Here is an 18,248-nt window from a genome sequence, read left to right on the forward strand (position 1 = left end):
TGAGTGCGCGCCTTGCCAGTCAGTATGTGCAAAGATGCTCGCGAAGAGAGGGGGGCGCCGACGCGGCACTCGACACGAAATGCGACAAGCGACCGTACGAACGGTCGAACGAAACGGCCACATCCGGTGTGGTCTAGTGGCTAGGATACCTGGCTTTCACCCAGGAGGCCCGGGTTCGATTCCCGGTACCGGAACGGAATTTTTTCCACACGAATCGTGACAAGTTTGAGCTGTCCGAGCGGCCGTTTCCCGTCCTGCTCGCAATATAGCTACTGTTTCGTGACCGTCAGCAGAATATAGACTAGGGAAGCAGACACACGACGACCATAGAAATGGTGTGCGGCTTCATGCCACCTGTTTCCAGCGTAGGGCTGAGCAACTGCATCTGCCGAGGCCCGTTAGCTCAGTTGGTTAGAGCGTCGTGCTAATAACGCGAAGGTCGTGGGTTCGATCCCCCCACGGGCCACTACTCTTTTCCTACTACGAAAAGGCGGCGCCGATTTCAGCTGGCGAGTGTGGTGACCAAAAGATCATCACCCTGCGTGGAAGTTGATAGAGGATCCGAACCCGACTCGTCGGGGAGCGCTACAGCATTCACTCGGCAATGGCCATAATATCTTGAATACACTGGTTCTCAACCGATAAAGAGAAAATGAAAGAAAATGTCCGATTGCCGATGCGTAACAACTTTGGCCCTTGTCCAGTACTTGGGCGGGTGAGCGCATGGGAACACAGGGCGCTATTGGCACTTTTACTTCCTATTTTTGTTTCTCCTTTCTTTTCGGAGCTACAGCCCGATTCGGTCAGGGAGACGCCACCGTGAAATGAAGGGGGCGTGCTGTGTGTCCCTCCTTACCTCTCTCAGTCGTTTCTCGTGCTTGTCGTTTTGATATAGGCCGATTTGAGAGCGTCAGCTCTCGCGTCAGCCGAGCAAAGTCGAGACAAGTCGAGACACACTAAGGGCTGGTATGCAGCGAGTAAGAGGGCGAAAAAACAATAATTTAAGAGCGCGTGGCAAAAGTACTCATACGCGAAATTAAAAGCCTGCTGCGGTGGCCGGGAATCGAACCCGGATCAACTGCTTGGAAGGCAACTATGCTGACCATTACACCACCACCGCACAAGCGAGCGCCGCGCGTCCGCGCTGTGTCGGCTTCCCGCCAGTCGGCAGCGGCCGAAGGTGATCGTACCTGGCAGGCGCATTTCGAGGCAGGCTAGGGGAGCACATCCAGACGCATTCGGACAGCGTATCCGCGCACACTTCGCATCCTTTGGCAAGAGTTGGGCGCCGGCAACGCAAGAGTACGCAGAGGACCGCGTTCTGGCGGCATTTTTAAGCAGAGCAGTGCAGTGCAGGATTCAGCGTCTGCAGGCATCTTTTCCACAGAATGCTACGGCGCTTGACGGCAGTCCCACTTTCCCTTGAGACATCTGCGCGGCAAGCAGCGCCAAGTTACCGCTGGCCCGAGCATCGGTGGTTCAGTGGTAGAATGCTCGCCTGCCACGCGGGCGGCCCGGGTTCGATTCCCGGCCGATGCATCATTTTGCTTTTCCCGCGATAATGCTGCCGCGTGGCTTGAGCGCTTGAGATGCACGATCCACAAGAATGTGTAGCTGGATTTCCCTTGAGAAGGACCGAGAACGCAGCACTCGCGGGTCCCCCACTAGGACGCTCGCATCATGTTCTACAGACTAGCGTCGGCCTGGCCTCACAAGTTGCTGGGTCCGGGTGCCTCCGAGGCACTGAACTTCAACGACAAGGAGTGCTGCCTATCGTTGCAACAGCAGCAGCAGCACCGCAATCAACTGGGCCGGCAGTGCACGTGTAGCAACAGAACACGTTATCCAGGAAGTACAGTGTCTCTACGTCTAATATTGGGTAAGGTGTTTACCCAGTTTCCAGGACAAGCGGTGCACCCGTGCCTCGGTAGCGCAGTAGGCAGCGCGTAAGTCTCATAATCTTAAGGTCGTGAGTTCGATCCTCACCCGGGGCATTTAATTTTCTGTGACATGGTGGTGCTGTTGCTAGGGCGCCAACGTATTTCTTGTTTGTTATCCACAGCGTTTCAACGCTTCAGCGGGAAAATGTTTACTTCCTGTTATTGCTACTTACAGCTTCCCTTTTCCTCTTCTCCCAGCAGAGCGTGAAGCCAAAAGCATTGCTCTGCGACGTTTGAGGTGCGCGCCTTGCCAGTCAGTATGTGCAAAGATGCTCGCGAAGAGAGGGGGGCGCCGACGCGGCACTCGACACGAAATGCGACAAGCGACCGTACGAACGGTCGAACGAAACGGCCACATCCGGTGTGGTCTAGTGGCTAGGATACCTGGCTTTCACCCAGGAGGCCCGGGTTCGATTCCCGGTACCGGAACGGAATTTTTTCCACACGAATCGTGACAAGTTTGAGCTGTCCGAGCGGCCGTTTCCCGTCCTGCTCGCAATATAGCTACTGTTTCGTGACCGTCAGCAGAATATAGACTAGGGAAGCAGACACACGACGACCATAGAAATGGTGTGCGGCTTCATGCCACCTGTTTCCAGCGTAGGGCTGAGCAACTGCATCTGCCGAGGCCCGTTAGCTCAGTTGGTTAGAGCGTCGTGCTAATAACGCGAAGGTCGTGGGTTCGATCCCCCCACGGGCCACTACTCTTTTCCTACTACGAAAAGGCGGCGCCGATTTCAGCTGGCGAGTGTGGTGACCAAAAGATCATCACCCTGCGTGGAAGTTGATAGAGGATCCGAACCCGACTCGTCGGGGAGCGCTACAGCATTCACTCGGCAATGGCCATAATATCTTGAATACACTGGTTCTCAACCGATAAAGAGAAAATGAAAGAAAATGTCCGATTGCCGATGCGTAACAACTTTGGCCCTTGTCAGTACTTGGGCGGGTGAGCGCATGGGAACACAGGGCGCTATTGGCACTTTTACTTCCTATTTTTGTTTCTCCTTTCTTTTCGGAGCTACAGCCCGATTCGGTCAGGGAGACGCCACCGTGAAATGAAGGGGGCGTGCTGTGTGTCCCTCCTTACCTCTCTCAGTCGTTTCTCGTGCTTGTCGTTTTGATATAGGCCGATTTGAGAGCGTCAGCTCTCGCGTCAGCCGAGCAAAGTCGAGACAAGTCGAGACACACTAAGGGCTGGTATGCAGCGAGTAAGAGGGCGAAAAAACAATAATTTAAGAGCGCGTGGCAAAAGTACTCATACGCGAAATTAAAAGCCTGCTGCGGTGGCCGGGAATCGAACCCGGATCAACTGCTTGGAAGGCAACTATGCTGACCATTACACCACCACCGCACAAGCGAGCGCCGCGCGTCCGCGCTGTGTCGGCTTCCCGCCAGTCGGCAGCGGCCGAAGGTGATCGTACCTGGCAGGCGCATTTCGAGGCAGGCTAGGGGAGCACATCCAGACGCATTCGGACAGCGTATCCGCGCACACTTCGCATCCTTTGGCAAGAGTTGGGCGCCGGCAACGCAAGAGTACGCAGAGGACCGCGTTCTGGCGGCATTTTTAAGCAGAGCAGTGCAGTGCAGGATTCAGCGTCTGCAGCATCTTTTCCACAGAATGCTACGGCGCTTGACGGCAGTCCCACTTTCCCTTGAGACATCTGCGCGGCAAGCAGCGCCAAGTTACCGCTGGCCCGAGCATCGGTGGTTCAGTGGTAGAATGCTCGCCTGCCACGCGGGCGGCCCGGGTTCGATTCCCGGCCGATGCATCATTTTGCTTTTCCCGCGATAATGCTGCCGCGTGGCTTGAGCGCTTGAGATGCACGATCCACAAGAATGTGTAGCTGGATTTCCCTTGAGAAGGACCGAGAACGCAGCACTCGCGGGTCCCCACTAGGACGCTCGCATCATGTTCTACAGACTAGCGTCGGCCTGGCCTCACAAGTTGCTGGGTCCGGGTGCCTCCGAGGCACTGAACTTCAACGACAAGGAGTGCTGCCTATCGTTGCAACAGCAGCAGCAGCACCGCAATCAACTGGGCCGGCAGTGCACGTGTAGCAACAGAACACGTTATCCAGGAAGTACAGTGTCTCTACGTCTAATATTGGGTAAGGTGTTTACCCAGTTTCCAGGACAAGCGGTGCACCCGTGCCTCGGTAGCGCAGTAGGCAGCGCGTAAGTCTCATAATCTTAAGGTCGTGAGTTCGATCCTCACCCGGGGCATTTAATTTTCTGTGACATGGTGGTGCTGTTGCTAGGGCGCCAACGTATTTCTTGTTTGTTATCCACAGCGTTTCAACGCTTCAGCGGGAAAATGTTTACTTCCTGTTATTGCTACTTACAGCTTCCCTTTTCCTCTTCTCCCAGCAGAGCGTGAAGCCAAAAGCATTGCTCTGCGACGTTTGAGGTGCGCGCCTTGCCAGTCAGTATGTGCAAAGATGCTCGCGAAGAGAGGGGGGCGCCGACGCGGCACTCGACACGAAATGCGACAAGCGACCGTACGAACGGTCGAACGAAACGGCCACATCCGGTGTGGTCTAGTGGCTAGGATACCTGGCTTTCACCCAGGAGGCCCGGGTTCGATTCCCGGTACCGGAACGGAATTTTTTCCACACGAATCGTGACAAGTTTGAGCTGTCCGAGCGGCCGTTTCCCGTCCTGCTCGCAATATAGCTACTGTTTCGTGACCGTCAGCAGAATATAGACTAGGGAAGCAGACACACGACGACCATAGAAATGGTGTGCGGCTTCATGCCACCTGTTTCCAGCGTAGGGCTGAGCAACTGCATCTGCCGAGGCCCGTTAGCTCAGTTGGTTAGAGCGTCGTGCTAATAACGCGAAGGTCGTGGGTTCGATCCCCCCACGGGCCACTACTCTTTTCCTACTACGAAAAGGCGGCGCCGATTTCAGCTGGCGAGTGTGGTGACCAAAAGATCATCACCCTGCGTGGAAGTTGATAGAGGATCCGAACCCGACTCGTCGGGGAGCGCTACAGCATTCACTCGGCAATGGCCATAATATCTTGAATACACTGGTTCTCAACCGATAAAGAGAAAATGAAAGAAAATGTCCGATTGCCGATGCGTAACAACTTTGGCCCTTGTCAGTACTTGGGCGGGTGAGCGCATGGGAACACAGGGCGCTATTGGCACTTTTACTTCCTATTTTTGTTTCTCCTTTCTTTTCGGAGCTACAGCCCGATTCGGTCAGGGAGACGCCACCGTGAAATGAAGGGGGCGTGCTGTGTGTCCCTCCTTACCTCTCTCAGTCGTTTCTCGTGCTTGTCGTTTTGATATAGGCCGATTTGAGAGCGTCAGCTCTCGCGTCAGCCGAGCAAAGTCGAGACAAGTCGAGACACACTAAGGGCTGGTATGCAGCGAGTAAGAGGGCGAAAAAACAATAATTTAAGAGCGCGTGGCAAAAGTACTCATACGCGAAATTAAAAGCCTGCTGCGGTGGCCGGGAATCGAACCCGGATCAACTGCTTGGAAGGCAACTATGCTGACCATTACACCACCACCGCACAAGCGAGCGCCGCGCGTCCGCGCTGTGTCGGCTTCCCGCCAGTCGGCAGCGGCCGAAGGTGATCGTACCTGGCAGGCGCATTTCGAGGCAGGCTAGGGGAGCACATCCAGACGCATTCGGACAGCGTATCCGCGCACACTTCGCATCCTTTGGCAAGAGTTGGGCGCCGGCAACGCAAGAGTACGCAGAGGACCGCGTTCTGGCGGCATTTTTAAGCAGAGCAGTGCAGTGCAGGATTCAGCGTCTGCAGCATCTTTTCCACAGAATGCTACGGCGCTTGACGGCAGTCCCACTTTCCCTTGAGACATCTGCGCGGCAAGCAGCGCCAAGTTACCGCTGGCCCGAGCATCGGTGGTTCAGTGGTAGAATGCTCGCCTGCCACGCGGGCGGCCCGGGTTCGATTCCCGGCCGATGCATCATTTTGCTTTTCCCGCGATAATGCTGCCGCGTGGCTTGAGCGCTTGAGATGCACGATCCACAAGAATGTGTAGCTGGATTTCCCTTGAGAAGGACCGAGAACGCAGCACTCGCGGGTCCCCACTAGGACGCTCGCATCATGTTCTACAGACTAGCGTCGGCCTGGCCTCACAAGTTGCTGGGTCCGGGTGCCTCCGAGGCACTGAACTTCAACGACAAGGAGTGCTGCCTATCGTTGCAACAGCAGCAGCAGCACCGCAATCAACTGGGCCGGCAGTGCACGTGTAGCAACAGAACACGTTATCCAGGAAGTACAGTGTCTCTACGTCTAATATTGGGTAAGGTGTTTACCCAGTTTCCAGGACAAGCGGTGCACCCGTGCCTCGGTAGCGCAGTAGGCAGCGCGTAAGTCTCATAATCTTAAGGTCGTGAGTTCGATCCTCACCCGGGGCATTTAATTTTCTGTGACATGGTGGTGCTGTTGCTAGGGCGCCAACGTATTTCTTGTTTGTTATCCACAGCGTTTCAACGCTTCAGCGGGAAAATGTTTACTTCCTGTTATTGCTACTTACAGCTTCCCTTTTCCTCTTCTCCCAGCAGAGCGTGAAGCCAAAAGCATTGCTCTGCGACGTTTGAGGTGCGCGCCTTGCCAGTCAGTATGTGCAAAGATGCTCGCGAAGAGAGGGGGGCGCCGACGCGGCACTCGACACGAAATGCGACAAGCGACCGTACGAACGGTCGAACGAAACGGCCACATCCGGTGTGGTCTAGTGGCTAGGATACCTGGCTTTCACCCAGGAGGCCCGGGTTCGATTCCCGGTACCGGAACGGAATTTTTTCCACACGAATCGTGACAAGTTTGAGCTGTCCGAGCGGCCGTTTCCCGTCCTGCTCGCAATATAGCTACTGTTTCGTGACCGTCAGCAGAATATAGACTAGGGAAGCAGACACACGACGACCATAGAAATGGTGTGCGGCTTCATGCCACCTGTTTCCAGCGTAGGGCTGAGCAACTGCATCTGCCGAGGCCCGTTAGCTCAGTTGGTTAGAGCGTCGTGCTAATAACGCGAAGGTCGTGGGTTCGATCCCCCCACGGGCCACTACTCTTTTCCTACTACGAAAAGGCGGCGCCGATTTCAGCTGGCGAGTGTGGTGACCAAAAGATCATCACCCTGCGTGGAAGTTGATAGAGGATCCGAACCCGACTCGTCGGGGAGCGCTACAGCATTCACTCGGCAATGGCCATAATATCTTGAATACACTGGTTCTCAACCGATAAAGAGAAAATGAAAGAAAATGTCCGATTGCCGATGCGTAACAACTTTGGCCCTTGTCAGTACTTGGGCGGGTGAGCGCATGGGAACACAGGGCGCTATTGGCACTTTTACTTCCTATTTTTGTTTCTCCTTTCTTTTCGGAGCTACAGCCCGATTCGGTCAGGGAGACGCCACCGTGAAATGAAGGGGGCGTGCTGTGTGTCCCTCCTTACCTCTCTCAGTCGTTTCTCGTGCTTGTCGTTTTGATATAGGCCGATTTGAGAGCGTCAGCTCTCGCGTCAGCCGAGCAAAGTCGAGACAAGTCGAGACACACTAAGGGCTGGTATGCAGCGAGTAAGAGGGCGAAAAAACAATAATTTAAGAGCGCGTGGCAAAAGTACTCATACGCGAAATTAAAAGCCTGCTGCGGTGGCCGGGAATCGAACCCGGATCAACTGCTTGGAAGGCAACTATGCTGACCATTACACCACCACCGCACAAGCGAGCGCCGCGCGTCCGCGCTGTGTCGGCTTCCCGCCAGTCGGCAGCGGCCGAAGGTGATCGTACCTGGCAGGCGCATTTCGAGGCAGGCTAGGGGAGCACATCCAGACGCATTCGGACAGCGTATCCGCGCACACTTCGCATCCTTTGGCAAGAGTTGGGCGCCGGCAACGCAAGAGTACGCAGAGGACCGCGTTCTGGCGGCATTTTTAAGCAGAGCAGTGCAGTGCAGGATTCAGCGTCTGCAGCATCTTTTCCACAGAATGCTACGGCGCTTGACGGCAGTCCCACTTTCCCTTGAGACATCTGCGCGGCAAGCAGCGCCAAGTTACCGCTGGCCCGAGCATCGGTGGTTCAGTGGTAGAATGCTCGCCTGCCACGCGGGCGGCCCGGGTTCGATTCCCGGCCGATGCATCATTTTGCTTTTCCCGCGATAATGCTGCCGCGTGGCTTGAGCGCTTGAGATGCACGATCCACAAGAATGTGTAGCTGGATTTCCCTTGAGAAGGACCGAGAACGCAGCACTCGCGGGTCCCCACTAGGACGCTCGCATCATGTTCTACAGACTAGCGTCGGCCTGGCCTCACAAGTTGCTGGGTCCGGGTGCCTCCGAGGCACTGAACTTCAACGACAAGGAGTGCTGCCTATCGTTGCAACAGCAGCAGCAGCACCGCAATCAACTGGGCCGGCAGTGCACGTGTAGCAACAGAACACGTTATCCAGGAAGTACAGTGTCTCTACGTCTAATATTGGGTAAGGTGTTTACCCAGTTTCCAGGACAAGCGGTGCACCCGTGCCTCGGTAGCGCAGTAGGCAGCGCGTAAGTCTCATAATCTTAAGGTCGTGAGTTCGATCCTCACCCGGGGCATTTAATTTTCTGTGACATGGTGGTGCTGTTGCTAGGGCGCCAACGTATTTCTTGTTTGTTATCCACAGCGTTTCAACGCTTCAGCGGGAAAATGTTTACTTCCTGTTATTGCTACTTACAGCTTCCCTTTTCCTCTTCTCCCAGCAGAGCGTGAAGCCAAAAGCATTGCTCTGCGACGTTTGAGGTGCGCGCCTTGCCAGTCAGTATGTGCAAAGATGCTCGCGAAGAGAGGGGGGCGCCGACGCGGCACTCGACACGAAATGCGACAAGCGACCGTACGAACGGTCGAACGAAACGGCCACATCCGGTGTGGTCTAGTGGCTAGGATACCTGGCTTTCACCCAGGAGGCCCGGGTTCGATTCCCGGTACCGGAACGGAATTTTTTCCACACGAATCGTGACAAGTTTGAGCTGTCCGAGCGGCCGTTTCCCGTCCTGCTCGCAATATAGCTACTGTTTCGTGACCGTCAGCAGAATATAGACTAGGGAAGCAGACACACGACGACCATAGAAATGGTGTGCGGCTTCATGCCACCTGTTTCCAGCGTAGGGCTGAGCAACTGCATCTGCCGAGGCCCGTTAGCTCAGTTGGTTAGAGCGTCGTGCTAATAACGCGAAGGTCGTGGGTTCGATCCCCCCACGGGCCACTACTCTTTTCCTACTACGAAAAGGCGGCGCCGATTTCAGCTGGCGAGTGTGGTGACCAAAAGATCATCACCCTGCGTGGAAGTTGATAGAGGATCCGAACCCGACTCGTCGGGGAGCGCTACAGCATTCACTCGGCAATGGCCATAATATCTTGAATACACTGGTTCTCAACCGATAAAGAGAAAATGAAAGAAAATGTCCGATTGCCGATGCGTAACAACTTTGGCCCTTGTCAGTACTTGGGCGGGTGAGCGCATGGGAACACAGGGCGCTATTGGCACTTTTACTTCCTATTTTTGTTTCTCCTTTCTTTTCGGAGCTACAGCCCGATTCGGTCAGGGAGACGCCACCGTGAAATGAAGGGGGCGTGCTGTGTGTCCCTCCTTACCTCTCTCAGTCGTTTCTCGTGCTTGTCGTTTTGATATAGGCCGATTTGAGAGCGTCAGCTCTCGCGTCAGCCGAGCAAAGTCGAGACAAGTCGAGACACACTAAGGGCTGGTATGCAGCGAGTAAGAGGGCGAAAAAACAATAATTTAAGAGCGCGTGGCAAAAGTACTCATACGCGAAATTAAAAGCCTGCTGCGGTGGCCGGGAATCGAACCCGGATCAACTGCTTGGAAGGCAACTATGCTGACCATTACACCACCACCGCACAAGCGAGCGCCGCGCGTCCGCGCTGTGTCGGCTTCCCGCCAGTCGGCAGCGGCCGAAGGTGATCGTACCTGGCAGGCGCATTTCGAGGCAGGCTAGGGGAGCACATCCAGACGCATTCGGACAGCGTATCCGCGCACACTTCGCATCCTTTGGCAAGAGTTGGGCGCCGGCAACGCAAGAGTACGCAGAGGACCGCGTTCTGGCGGCATTTTTAAGCAGAGCAGTGCAGTGCAGGATTCAGCGTCTGCAGCATCTTTTCCACAGAATGCTACGGCGCTTGACGGCAGTCCCACTTTCCCTTGAGACATCTGCGCGGCAAGCAGCGCCAAGTTACCGCTGGCCCGAGCATCGGTGGTTCAGTGGTAGAATGCTCGCCTGCCACGCGGGCGGCCCGGGTTCGATTCCCGGCCGATGCATCATTTTGCTTTTCCCGCGATAATGCTGCCGCGTGGCTTGAGCGCTTGAGATGCACGATCCACAAGAATGTGTAGCTGGATTTCCCTTGAGAAGGACCGAGAACGCAGCACTCGCGGGTCCCCACTAGGACGCTCGCATCATGTTCTACAGACTAGCGTCGGCCTGGCCTCACAAGTTGCTGGGTCCGGGTGCCTCCGAGGCACTGAACTTCAACGACAAGGAGTGCTGCCTATCGTTGCAACAGCAGCAGCAGCACCGCAATCAACTGGGCCGGCAGTGCACGTGTAGCAACAGAACACGTTATCCAGGAAGTACAGTGTCTCTACGTCTAATATTGGGTAAGGTGTTTACCCAGTTTCCAGGACAAGCGGTGCACCCGTGCCTCGGTAGCGCAGTAGGCAGCGCGTAAGTCTCATAATCTTAAGGTCGTGAGTTCGATCCTCACCCGGGGCATTTAATTTTCTGTGACATGGTGGTGCTGTTGCTAGGGCGCCAACGTATTTCTTGTTTGTTATCCACAGCGTTTCAACGCTTCAGCGGGAAAATGTTTACTTCCTGTTATTGCTACTTACAGCTTCCCTTTTCCTCTTCTCCCAGCAGAGCGTGAAGCCAAAAGCATTGCTCTGCGACGTTTGAGGTGCGCGCCTTGCCAGTCAGTATGTGCAAAGATGCTCGCGAAGAGAGGGGGGCGCCGACGCGGCACTCGACACGAAATGCGACAAGCGACCGTACGAACGGTCGAACGAAACGGCCACATCCGGTGTGGTCTAGTGGCTAGGATACCTGGCTTTCACCCAGGAGGCCCGGGTTCGATTCCCGGTACCGGAACGGAATTTTTTCCACACGAATCGTGACAAGTTTGAGCTGTCCGAGCGGCCGTTTCCCGTCCTGCTCGCAATATAGCTACTGTTTCGTGACCGTCAGCAGAATATAGACTAGGGAAGCAGACACACGACGACCATAGAAATGGTGTGCGGCTTCATGCCACCTGTTTCCAGCGTAGGGCTGAGCAACTGCATCTGCCGAGGCCCGTTAGCTCAGTTGGTTAGAGCGTCGTGCTAATAACGCGAAGGTCGTGGGTTCGATCCCCCCACGGGCCACTACTCTTTTCCTACTACGAAAAGGCGGCGCCGATTTCAGCTGGCGAGTGTGGTGACCAAAAGATCATCACCCTGCGTGGAAGTTGATAGAGGATCCGAACCCGACTCGTCGGGGAGCGCTACAGCATTCACTCGGCAATGGCCATAATATCTTGAATACACTGGTTCTCAACCGATAAAGAGAAAATGAAAGAAAATGTCCGATTGCCGATGCGTAACAACTTTGGCCCTTGTCAGTACTTGGGCGGGTGAGCGCATGGGAACACAGGGCGCTATTGGCACTTTTACTTCCTATTTTTGTTTCTCCTTTCTTTTCGGAGCTACAGCCCGATTCGGTCAGGGAGACGCCACCGTGAAATGAAGGGGGCGTGCTGTGTGTCCCTCCTTACCTCTCTCAGTCGTTTCTCGTGCTTGTCGTTTTGATATAGGCCGATTTGAGAGCGTCAGCTCTCGCGTCAGCCGAGCAAAGTCGAGACAAGTCGAGACACACTAAGGGCTGGTATGCAGCGAGTAAGAGGGCGAAAAAACAATAATTTAAGAGCGCGTGGCAAAAGTACTCATACGCGAAATTAAAAGCCTGCTGCGGTGGCCGGGAATCGAACCCGGATCAACTGCTTGGAAGGCAACTATGCTGACCATTACACCACCACCGCACAAGCGAGCGCCGCGCGTCCGCGCTGTGTCGGCTTCCCGCCAGTCGGCAGCGGCCGAAGGTGATCGTACCTGGCAGGCGCATTTCGAGGCAGGCTAGGGGAGCACATCCAGACGCATTCGGACAGCGTATCCGCGCACACTTCGCATCCTTTGGCAAGAGTTGGGCGCCGGCAACGCAAGAGTACGCAGAGGACCGCGTTCTGGCGGCATTTTTAAGCAGAGCAGTGCAGTGCAGGATTCAGCGTCTGCAGCATCTTTTCCACAGAATGCTACGGCGCTTGACGGCAGTCCCACTTTCCCTTGAGACATCTGCGCGGCAAGCAGCGCCAAGTTACCGCTGGCCCGAGCATCGGTGGTTCAGTGGTAGAATGCTCGCCTGCCACGCGGGCGGCCCGGGTTCGATTCCCGGCCGATGCATCATTTTGCTTTTCCCGCGATAATGCTGCCGCGTGGCTTGAGCGCTTGAGATGCACGATCCACAAGAATGTGTAGCTGGATTTCCCTTGAGAAGGACCGAGAACGCAGCACTCGCGGGTCCCCACTAGGACGCTCGCATCATGTTCTACAGACTAGCGTCGGCCTGGCCTCACAAGTTGCTGGGTCCGGGTGCCTCCGAGGCACTGAACTTCAACGACAAGGAGTGCTGCCTATCGTTGCAACAGCAGCAGCAGCACCGCAATCAACTGGGCCGGCAGTGCACGTGTAGCAACAGAACACGTTATCCAGGAAGTACAGTGTCTCTACGTCTAATATTGGGTAAGGTGTTTACCCAGTTTCCAGGACAAGCGGTGCACCCGTGCCTCGGTAGCGCAGTAGGCAGCGCGTAAGTCTCATAATCTTAAGGTCGTGAGTTTGATCCTCACCCGGGGCATTTAATTTTCTGTGACATGGTGGTGCTGTTGCTAGGGCGCCAACGTATTTCTTGTTTGTTATCCACAGCGTTTCAACGCTTCAGCGGGAAAATGTTTACTTCCTGTTATTGCTACTTACAGCTTCCCTTTTCCTCTTCTCCCAGCAGAGCGTGAAGCCAAAAGCATTGCTCTGCGACGTTTGAGGTGCGCGCCTTGCCAGTCAGTATGTGCAAAGATGCTCGCAAAGAGAGGGGGGCGCCGACGCGGCACTCGACACGAAATGCGACAAGCGACCGTACGAACGGTCGAACGAAACGGCCACATCCGGTGTGGTCTAGTGGCTAGGATACCTGGCTTTCACCCAGGAGGCCCGGGTTCGATTCCCGGTACCGGAACGGAATTTTTTCCACACGAATCGTGACAAGTTTGAGCTGTCCGAGCGGCCGTTTCCCGTCCTGCTCGCAATATAGCTACTGTTTCGTGACCGTCAGCAGAATATAGACTAGGGAAGCAGACACACGACGACCATAGAAATGGTGTGCGGCTTCATGCCACCTGTTTCCAGCGTAGGGCTGAGCAACTGCATCTGCCGAGGCCCGTTAGCTCAGTTGGTTAGAGCGTCGTGCTAATAACGCGAAGGTCGTGGGTTCGATCCCCCCACGGGCCACTACTCTTTTCCTACTACGAAAAGGCGGCGCCGATTTCAGCTGGCGAGTGTGGTGACCAAAAGATCATCACCCTGCGTGGAAGTTGATAGAGGATCCGAACCCGACTCGTCGGGGAGCGCTACAGCATTCACTCGGCAATGGCCATAATATCTTGAATACACTGGTTCTCAACCGATAAAGAGAAAATGAAAGAAAATGTCCGATTGCCGATGCGTAACAACTTTGGCCCTTGTCAGTACTTGGGCGGGTGAGCGCATGGGAACACAGGGCGCTATTGGCACTTTTACTTCCTATTTTTGTTTCTCCTTTCTTTTCGGAGCTACAGCCCGATTCGGTCAGGGAGACGCCACCGTGAAATGAAGGGGGCGTGCTGTGTGTCCCTCCTTACCTCTCTCAGTCGTTTCTCGTGCTTGTCGTTTTGATATAGGCCGATTTGAGAGCGTCAGCTCTCGCGTCAGCCGAGCAAAGTCGAGACAAGTCGAGACACACTAAGGGCTGGTATGCAGCGAGTAAGAGGGCGAAAAAACAATAATTTAAGAGCGCGTGGCAAAAGTACTCATACGCGAAATTAAAAGCCTGCTGCGGTGGCCGGGAATCGAACCCGGATCAACTGCTTGGAAGGCAACTATGCTGACCATTACACCACCACCGCACAAGCGAGCGCCGCGCGTCCGCGCTGTGTCGGCTTCCCGCCAGTCGGCAGCGGCCGAAGGTGATCGTACCTGGCAGGCGCATTTCGAGGCAGGCTAGGGGAGCACATCCAGACGCATTCGGACAGCGTATCCGCGCACACTTCGCATCCTTTGGCAAGAGTTGGGCGCCGGCAACGCAAGAGTACGCAGAGGACCGCGTTCTGGCGGCATTTTTAAGCAGAGCAGTGCAGTGCAGGATTCAGCGTCTGCAGCATCTTTTCCACAGAATGCTACGGCGCTTGACGGCAGTCCCACTTTCCCTTGAGACATCTGCGCGGCAAGCAGCGCCAAGTTACCGCTGGCCCGAGCATCGGTGGTTCAGTGGTAGAATGCTCGCCTGCCACGCGGGCGGCCCGGGTTCGATTCCCGGCCGATGCATCATTTTGCTTTTCCCGCGATAATGCTGCCGCGTGGCTTGAGCGCTTGAGATGCACGATCCACAAGAATGTGTAGCTGGATTTCCCTTGAGAAGGACCGAGAACGCAGCACTCGCGGGTCCCCACTAGGACGCTCGCATCATGTTCTACAGACTAGCGTCGGCCTGGCCTCACAAGTTGCTGGGTCCGGGTGCCTCCGAGGCACTGAACTTCAACGACAAGGAGTGCTGCCTATCGTTGCAACAGCAGCAGCAGCACCGCAATCAACTGGGCCGGCAGTGCACGTGTAGCAACAGAACACGTTATCCAGGAAGTACAGTGTCTCTACGTCTAATATTGGGTAAGGTGTTTACCCAGTTTCCAGGACAAGCGGTGCACCCGTGCCTCGGTAGCGCAGTAGGCAGCGCGTAAGTCTCATAATCTTAAGGTCGTGAGTTCGATCCTCACCCGGGGCATTTAATTTTCTGTGACATGGTGGTGCTGTTGCTAGGGCGCCAACGTATTTCTTGTTTGTTATCCACAGCGTTTCAACGCTTCAGCGGGAAAATGTTTACTTCCTGTTATTGCTACTTACAGCTTCCCTTTTCCTCTTCTCCCAGCAGAGCGTGAAGCCAAAAGCATTGCTCTGCGACGTTTGAGGTGCGCGCCTTGCCAGTCAGTATGTGCAAAGATGCTCGCAAAGAGAGGGGGGCGCCGACGCGGCACTCGACACGAAATGCGACAAGCGACCGTACGAACGGTCGAACGAAACGGCCACATCCGGTGTGGTCTAGTGGCTAGGATACCTGGCTTTCACCCAGGAGGCCCGGGTTCGATTCCCGGTACCGGAACGGAATTTTTTCCACACGAATCGTGACAAGTTTGAGCTGTCCGAGCGGCCGTTTCCCGTCCTGCTCGCAATATAGCTACTGTTTCGTGACCGTCAGCAGAATATAGACTAGGGAAGCAGACACACGACGACCATAGAAATGGTGTGCGGCTTCATGCCACCTGTTTCCAGCGTAGGGCTGAGCAACTGCATCTGCCGAGGCCCGTTAGCTCAGTTGGTTAGAGCGTCGTGCTAATAACGCGAAGGTCGTGGGTTCGATCCCCCCACGGGCCACTACTCTTTTCCTACTACGAAAAGGCGGCGCCGATTTCAGCTGGCGAGTGTGGTGACCAAAAGATCATCACCCTGCGTGGAAGTTGATAGAGGATCCGAACCCGACTCGTCGGGGAGCGCTACAGCATTCACTCGGCAATGGCCATAATATCTTGAATACACTGGTTCTCAACCGATAAAGAGAAAATGAAAGAAAATGTCCGATTGCCGATGCGTAACAACTTTGGCCCTTGTCAGTACTTGGGCGGGTGAGCGCATGGGAACACAGGGCGCTATTGGCACTTTTACTTCCTATTTTTGTTTCTCCTTTCTTTTCGGAGCTACAGCCCGATTCGGTCAGGGAGACGCCACCGTGAAATGAAGGGGGCGTGCTGTGTGTCCCTCCTTACCTCTCTCAGTCGTTTCTCGTGCTTGTCGTTTTGATATAGGCCGATTTGAGAGCGTCAGCTCTCGCGTCAGCCGAGCAAAGTCGAGACAAGTCGAGACACACTAAGGGCTGGTATGCAGCGAGTAAGAGGGCGAAAAAACAATAATTTAAGAGCGCGTGGCAAAAGTACTCATACGCGAAATTAAAAGCCTGCTGCGGTGGCCGGGAATCGAACCCGGATCAACTGCTTGGAAGGCAACTATGCTGACCATTACACCACCACCGCACAAGCGAGCGCCGCGCGTCCGCGCTGTGTCGGCTTCCCGCCAGTCGGCAGCGGCCGAAGGTGATCGTACCTGGCAGGCGCATTTCGAGGCAGGCTAGGGGAGCACATCCAGACGCATTCGGACAGCGTATCCGCGCACACTTCGCATCCTTTGGCAAGAGTTGGGCGCCGGCAACGCAAGAGTACGCAGAGGACCGCGTTCTGGCGGCATTTTTAAGCAGAGCAGTGCAGTGCAGGATTCAGCGTCTGCAGCATCTTTTCCACAGAATGCTACGGCGCTTGACGGCAGTCCCACTTTCCCTTGAGACATCTGCGCGGCAAGCAGCGCCAAGTTACCGCTGGCCCGAGCATCGGTGGTTCAGTGGTAGAATGCTCGCCTGCCACGCGGGCGGCCCGGGTTCGATTCCCGGCCGATGCATCATTTTGCTTTTCCCGCGATAATGCTGCCGCGTGGCTTGAGCGCTTGAGATGCACGATCCACAAGAATGTGTAGCTGGATTTCCCTTGAGAAGGACCGAGAACGCAGCACTCGCGGGTCCCCACTAGGACGCTCGCATCATGTTCTACAGACAAGCGTCGGCCTGGCCTCACAAGTTGCTGGGTCCGGGTGCCTCCGAGGCACTGAACTTCAACGACAAGGAGTGCTGCCTATCGTTGCAACAGCAGCAGCAGCACCGCAATCAACTGGGCCGGCAGTGCACGTGTAGCAACAGAACACGTTATCCAGGAAGTACAGTGTCTCTACGTCTAATATTGGGTAAGGTGTTTACCCAGTTTCCAGGACAAGCGGTGCACCCGTGCCTCGGTAGCGCAGTAGGCAGCGCGTAAGTCTCATAATCTTAAGGTCGTGAGTTCGATCCTCACCCGGGGCATTTAATTTTCTGTGACATGGTGGTGCTGTTGCTAGGGCGCCAACGTATTTCTTGTTTGTTATCCACAGCGTTTCAACGCTTCAGCGGGAAAATGTTTACTTCCTGTTATTGCTACTTACAGCTTCCCTTTTCCTCTTCTCCCAGCAGAGCGTGAAGCCAAAAGCATTGCTCTGCGACGTTTGAGGTGCGCGCCTTGCCAGTCAGTATGTGCAAAGATGCTCGCAAAGAGAGGGGGGCGCCGACGCGGCACTCGACACGAAATGCGACAAGCGACCGTACGAACGGTCGAACGAAACGGCCACATCCGGTGTGGTCTAGTGGCTAGGATACCTGGCTTTCACCCAGGAGGCCCGGGTTCGATTCCCGGTACCGGAACGGAATTTTTTCCACACGAATCGTGACAAGTTTGAGCTGTCCGAGCGGCCGTTTCCCGTCCTGCTCGCAATATAGCTACTGTTTCGTGACCGTCAGCAGAATATAGACTAGGGAAGCAGACACACGACGACCATAGAAATGGTGTGCGGCTTCATGCCACCTGTTTCCAGCGTAGGGCTGAGCAACTGCATCTGCCGAGGCCCGTTAGCTCAGTTGGTTAGAGCGTCGTGCTAATAACGCGAAGGTCGTGGGTTCGATCCCCCCACGGGCCACTACTCTTTTCCTACTACGAAAAGGCGGCGCCGATTTCAGCTGGCGAGTGTGGTGACCAAAAGATCATCACCCTGCGTGGAAGTTGATAGAGGATCCGAACCCGACTCGTCGGGGAGCGCTACAGCATTCACTCGGCAATGGCCATAATATCTTGAATACACTGGTTCTCAACCGATAAAGAGAAAATGAAAGAAAATGTCCGATTGCCGATGCGTAACAACTTTGGCCCTTGTCAGTACTTGGGCGGGTGAGCGCATGGGAACACAGGGCGCTATTGGCACTTTTACTTCCTATTTTTGTTTCTCCTTTCTTTTCGGAGCTACAGCCCGATTCGGTCAGGGAGACGCCACCGTGAAATGAAGGGGGCGTGCTGTGTGTCCCTCCTTACCTCTCTCAGTCGTT

The 18,248-nt window shown here is 55.2% G+C and overlaps 42 non-coding genes across 42 annotated transcripts; 34 read left to right on the forward strand and 8 right to left on the reverse strand.

Annotated features, from left to right (window-relative positions):
- Nucleotides 1–122: 122 nt before the first annotated feature.
- On the forward strand, nt 123–194 carry Trnae-uuc. Its single transcript has one exon. It is a non-coding gene; the product is annotated as a tRNA-Glu (tRNA).
- Nucleotides 195–392: 198 nt separating this feature from the next.
- Trnai-aau lies at nt 393–466 on the forward strand. The gene has a single exon. It is a non-coding gene; the product is annotated as a tRNA-Ile (tRNA).
- Nucleotides 467–1,048: 582 nt separating this feature from the next.
- On the reverse strand, nt 1,049–1,120 carry Trnag-ucc. The gene has a single exon. It is a non-coding gene; the product is annotated as a tRNA-Gly (tRNA).
- Nucleotides 1,121–1,468: 348 nt separating this feature from the next.
- Nucleotides 1,469–1,539, forward strand: Trnag-gcc. Its single transcript has one exon. It is a non-coding gene; the product is annotated as a tRNA-Gly (tRNA).
- A 382-nt stretch (nt 1,540–1,921) lies between these two features.
- On the forward strand, nt 1,922–1,994 carry Trnam-cau. Its single transcript has one exon. It is a non-coding gene; the product is annotated as a tRNA-Met (tRNA).
- Nucleotides 1,995–2,297: 303 nt separating this feature from the next.
- Nucleotides 2,298–2,369, forward strand: Trnae-uuc. The gene has a single exon. It is a non-coding gene; the product is annotated as a tRNA-Glu (tRNA).
- A 198-nt stretch (nt 2,370–2,567) lies between these two features.
- Nucleotides 2,568–2,641, forward strand: Trnai-aau. Its single transcript has one exon. It is a non-coding gene; the product is annotated as a tRNA-Ile (tRNA).
- A 581-nt stretch (nt 2,642–3,222) lies between these two features.
- On the reverse strand, nt 3,223–3,294 carry Trnag-ucc. Its single transcript has one exon. It is a non-coding gene; the product is annotated as a tRNA-Gly (tRNA).
- Nucleotides 3,295–3,641: 347 nt separating this feature from the next.
- Trnag-gcc lies at nt 3,642–3,712 on the forward strand. The gene has a single exon. It is a non-coding gene; the product is annotated as a tRNA-Gly (tRNA).
- Nucleotides 3,713–4,093: 381 nt separating this feature from the next.
- Nucleotides 4,094–4,166, forward strand: Trnam-cau. Its single transcript has one exon. It is a non-coding gene; the product is annotated as a tRNA-Met (tRNA).
- Nucleotides 4,167–4,469: 303 nt separating this feature from the next.
- On the forward strand, nt 4,470–4,541 carry Trnae-uuc. Its single transcript has one exon. It is a non-coding gene; the product is annotated as a tRNA-Glu (tRNA).
- Nucleotides 4,542–4,739: 198 nt separating this feature from the next.
- Trnai-aau lies at nt 4,740–4,813 on the forward strand. Its single transcript has one exon. It is a non-coding gene; the product is annotated as a tRNA-Ile (tRNA).
- A 581-nt stretch (nt 4,814–5,394) lies between these two features.
- Trnag-ucc lies at nt 5,395–5,466 on the reverse strand. Its single transcript has one exon. It is a non-coding gene; the product is annotated as a tRNA-Gly (tRNA).
- Nucleotides 5,467–5,813: 347 nt separating this feature from the next.
- Trnag-gcc lies at nt 5,814–5,884 on the forward strand. The gene has a single exon. It is a non-coding gene; the product is annotated as a tRNA-Gly (tRNA).
- Nucleotides 5,885–6,265: 381 nt separating this feature from the next.
- On the forward strand, nt 6,266–6,338 carry Trnam-cau. The gene has a single exon. It is a non-coding gene; the product is annotated as a tRNA-Met (tRNA).
- A 303-nt stretch (nt 6,339–6,641) lies between these two features.
- On the forward strand, nt 6,642–6,713 carry Trnae-uuc. Its single transcript has one exon. It is a non-coding gene; the product is annotated as a tRNA-Glu (tRNA).
- Nucleotides 6,714–6,911: 198 nt separating this feature from the next.
- Trnai-aau lies at nt 6,912–6,985 on the forward strand. The gene has a single exon. It is a non-coding gene; the product is annotated as a tRNA-Ile (tRNA).
- Nucleotides 6,986–7,566: 581 nt separating this feature from the next.
- Nucleotides 7,567–7,638, reverse strand: Trnag-ucc. Its single transcript has one exon. It is a non-coding gene; the product is annotated as a tRNA-Gly (tRNA).
- A 347-nt stretch (nt 7,639–7,985) lies between these two features.
- On the forward strand, nt 7,986–8,056 carry Trnag-gcc. Its single transcript has one exon. It is a non-coding gene; the product is annotated as a tRNA-Gly (tRNA).
- A 381-nt stretch (nt 8,057–8,437) lies between these two features.
- On the forward strand, nt 8,438–8,510 carry Trnam-cau. The gene has a single exon. It is a non-coding gene; the product is annotated as a tRNA-Met (tRNA).
- Nucleotides 8,511–8,813: 303 nt separating this feature from the next.
- On the forward strand, nt 8,814–8,885 carry Trnae-uuc. The gene has a single exon. It is a non-coding gene; the product is annotated as a tRNA-Glu (tRNA).
- A 198-nt stretch (nt 8,886–9,083) lies between these two features.
- Trnai-aau lies at nt 9,084–9,157 on the forward strand. Its single transcript has one exon. It is a non-coding gene; the product is annotated as a tRNA-Ile (tRNA).
- Nucleotides 9,158–9,738: 581 nt separating this feature from the next.
- On the reverse strand, nt 9,739–9,810 carry Trnag-ucc. Its single transcript has one exon. It is a non-coding gene; the product is annotated as a tRNA-Gly (tRNA).
- A 347-nt stretch (nt 9,811–10,157) lies between these two features.
- Trnag-gcc lies at nt 10,158–10,228 on the forward strand. Its single transcript has one exon. It is a non-coding gene; the product is annotated as a tRNA-Gly (tRNA).
- Nucleotides 10,229–10,609: 381 nt separating this feature from the next.
- On the forward strand, nt 10,610–10,682 carry Trnam-cau. The gene has a single exon. It is a non-coding gene; the product is annotated as a tRNA-Met (tRNA).
- Nucleotides 10,683–10,985: 303 nt separating this feature from the next.
- On the forward strand, nt 10,986–11,057 carry Trnae-uuc. Its single transcript has one exon. It is a non-coding gene; the product is annotated as a tRNA-Glu (tRNA).
- A 198-nt stretch (nt 11,058–11,255) lies between these two features.
- Trnai-aau lies at nt 11,256–11,329 on the forward strand. Its single transcript has one exon. It is a non-coding gene; the product is annotated as a tRNA-Ile (tRNA).
- Nucleotides 11,330–11,910: 581 nt separating this feature from the next.
- On the reverse strand, nt 11,911–11,982 carry Trnag-ucc. Its single transcript has one exon. It is a non-coding gene; the product is annotated as a tRNA-Gly (tRNA).
- A 347-nt stretch (nt 11,983–12,329) lies between these two features.
- On the forward strand, nt 12,330–12,400 carry Trnag-gcc. Its single transcript has one exon. It is a non-coding gene; the product is annotated as a tRNA-Gly (tRNA).
- Nucleotides 12,401–12,781: 381 nt separating this feature from the next.
- On the forward strand, nt 12,782–12,854 carry Trnam-cau. Its single transcript has one exon. It is a non-coding gene; the product is annotated as a tRNA-Met (tRNA).
- A 303-nt stretch (nt 12,855–13,157) lies between these two features.
- On the forward strand, nt 13,158–13,229 carry Trnae-uuc. The gene has a single exon. It is a non-coding gene; the product is annotated as a tRNA-Glu (tRNA).
- A 198-nt stretch (nt 13,230–13,427) lies between these two features.
- On the forward strand, nt 13,428–13,501 carry Trnai-aau. Its single transcript has one exon. It is a non-coding gene; the product is annotated as a tRNA-Ile (tRNA).
- A 581-nt stretch (nt 13,502–14,082) lies between these two features.
- On the reverse strand, nt 14,083–14,154 carry Trnag-ucc. The gene has a single exon. It is a non-coding gene; the product is annotated as a tRNA-Gly (tRNA).
- A 347-nt stretch (nt 14,155–14,501) lies between these two features.
- On the forward strand, nt 14,502–14,572 carry Trnag-gcc. Its single transcript has one exon. It is a non-coding gene; the product is annotated as a tRNA-Gly (tRNA).
- A 381-nt stretch (nt 14,573–14,953) lies between these two features.
- On the forward strand, nt 14,954–15,026 carry Trnam-cau. Its single transcript has one exon. It is a non-coding gene; the product is annotated as a tRNA-Met (tRNA).
- Nucleotides 15,027–15,329: 303 nt separating this feature from the next.
- Nucleotides 15,330–15,401, forward strand: Trnae-uuc. The gene has a single exon. It is a non-coding gene; the product is annotated as a tRNA-Glu (tRNA).
- A 198-nt stretch (nt 15,402–15,599) lies between these two features.
- Trnai-aau lies at nt 15,600–15,673 on the forward strand. The gene has a single exon. It is a non-coding gene; the product is annotated as a tRNA-Ile (tRNA).
- Nucleotides 15,674–16,254: 581 nt separating this feature from the next.
- Trnag-ucc lies at nt 16,255–16,326 on the reverse strand. Its single transcript has one exon. It is a non-coding gene; the product is annotated as a tRNA-Gly (tRNA).
- A 347-nt stretch (nt 16,327–16,673) lies between these two features.
- Nucleotides 16,674–16,744, forward strand: Trnag-gcc. Its single transcript has one exon. It is a non-coding gene; the product is annotated as a tRNA-Gly (tRNA).
- Nucleotides 16,745–17,125: 381 nt separating this feature from the next.
- On the forward strand, nt 17,126–17,198 carry Trnam-cau. The gene has a single exon. It is a non-coding gene; the product is annotated as a tRNA-Met (tRNA).
- Nucleotides 17,199–17,501: 303 nt separating this feature from the next.
- On the forward strand, nt 17,502–17,573 carry Trnae-uuc. Its single transcript has one exon. It is a non-coding gene; the product is annotated as a tRNA-Glu (tRNA).
- A 198-nt stretch (nt 17,574–17,771) lies between these two features.
- On the forward strand, nt 17,772–17,845 carry Trnai-aau. Its single transcript has one exon. It is a non-coding gene; the product is annotated as a tRNA-Ile (tRNA).
- Nucleotides 17,846–18,248: the final 403 nt, after the last annotated feature.

The sequence above is a fragment of the Schistocerca piceifrons genome, unplaced genomic scaffold (genome assembly GCF_021461385.2).
Source record: "Schistocerca piceifrons isolate TAMUIC-IGC-003096 unplaced genomic scaffold, iqSchPice1.1 HiC_scaffold_676, whole genome shotgun sequence".
NCBI classification, from domain to species: domain Eukaryota; kingdom Metazoa; phylum Arthropoda; class Insecta; order Orthoptera; family Acrididae; genus Schistocerca; species Schistocerca piceifrons.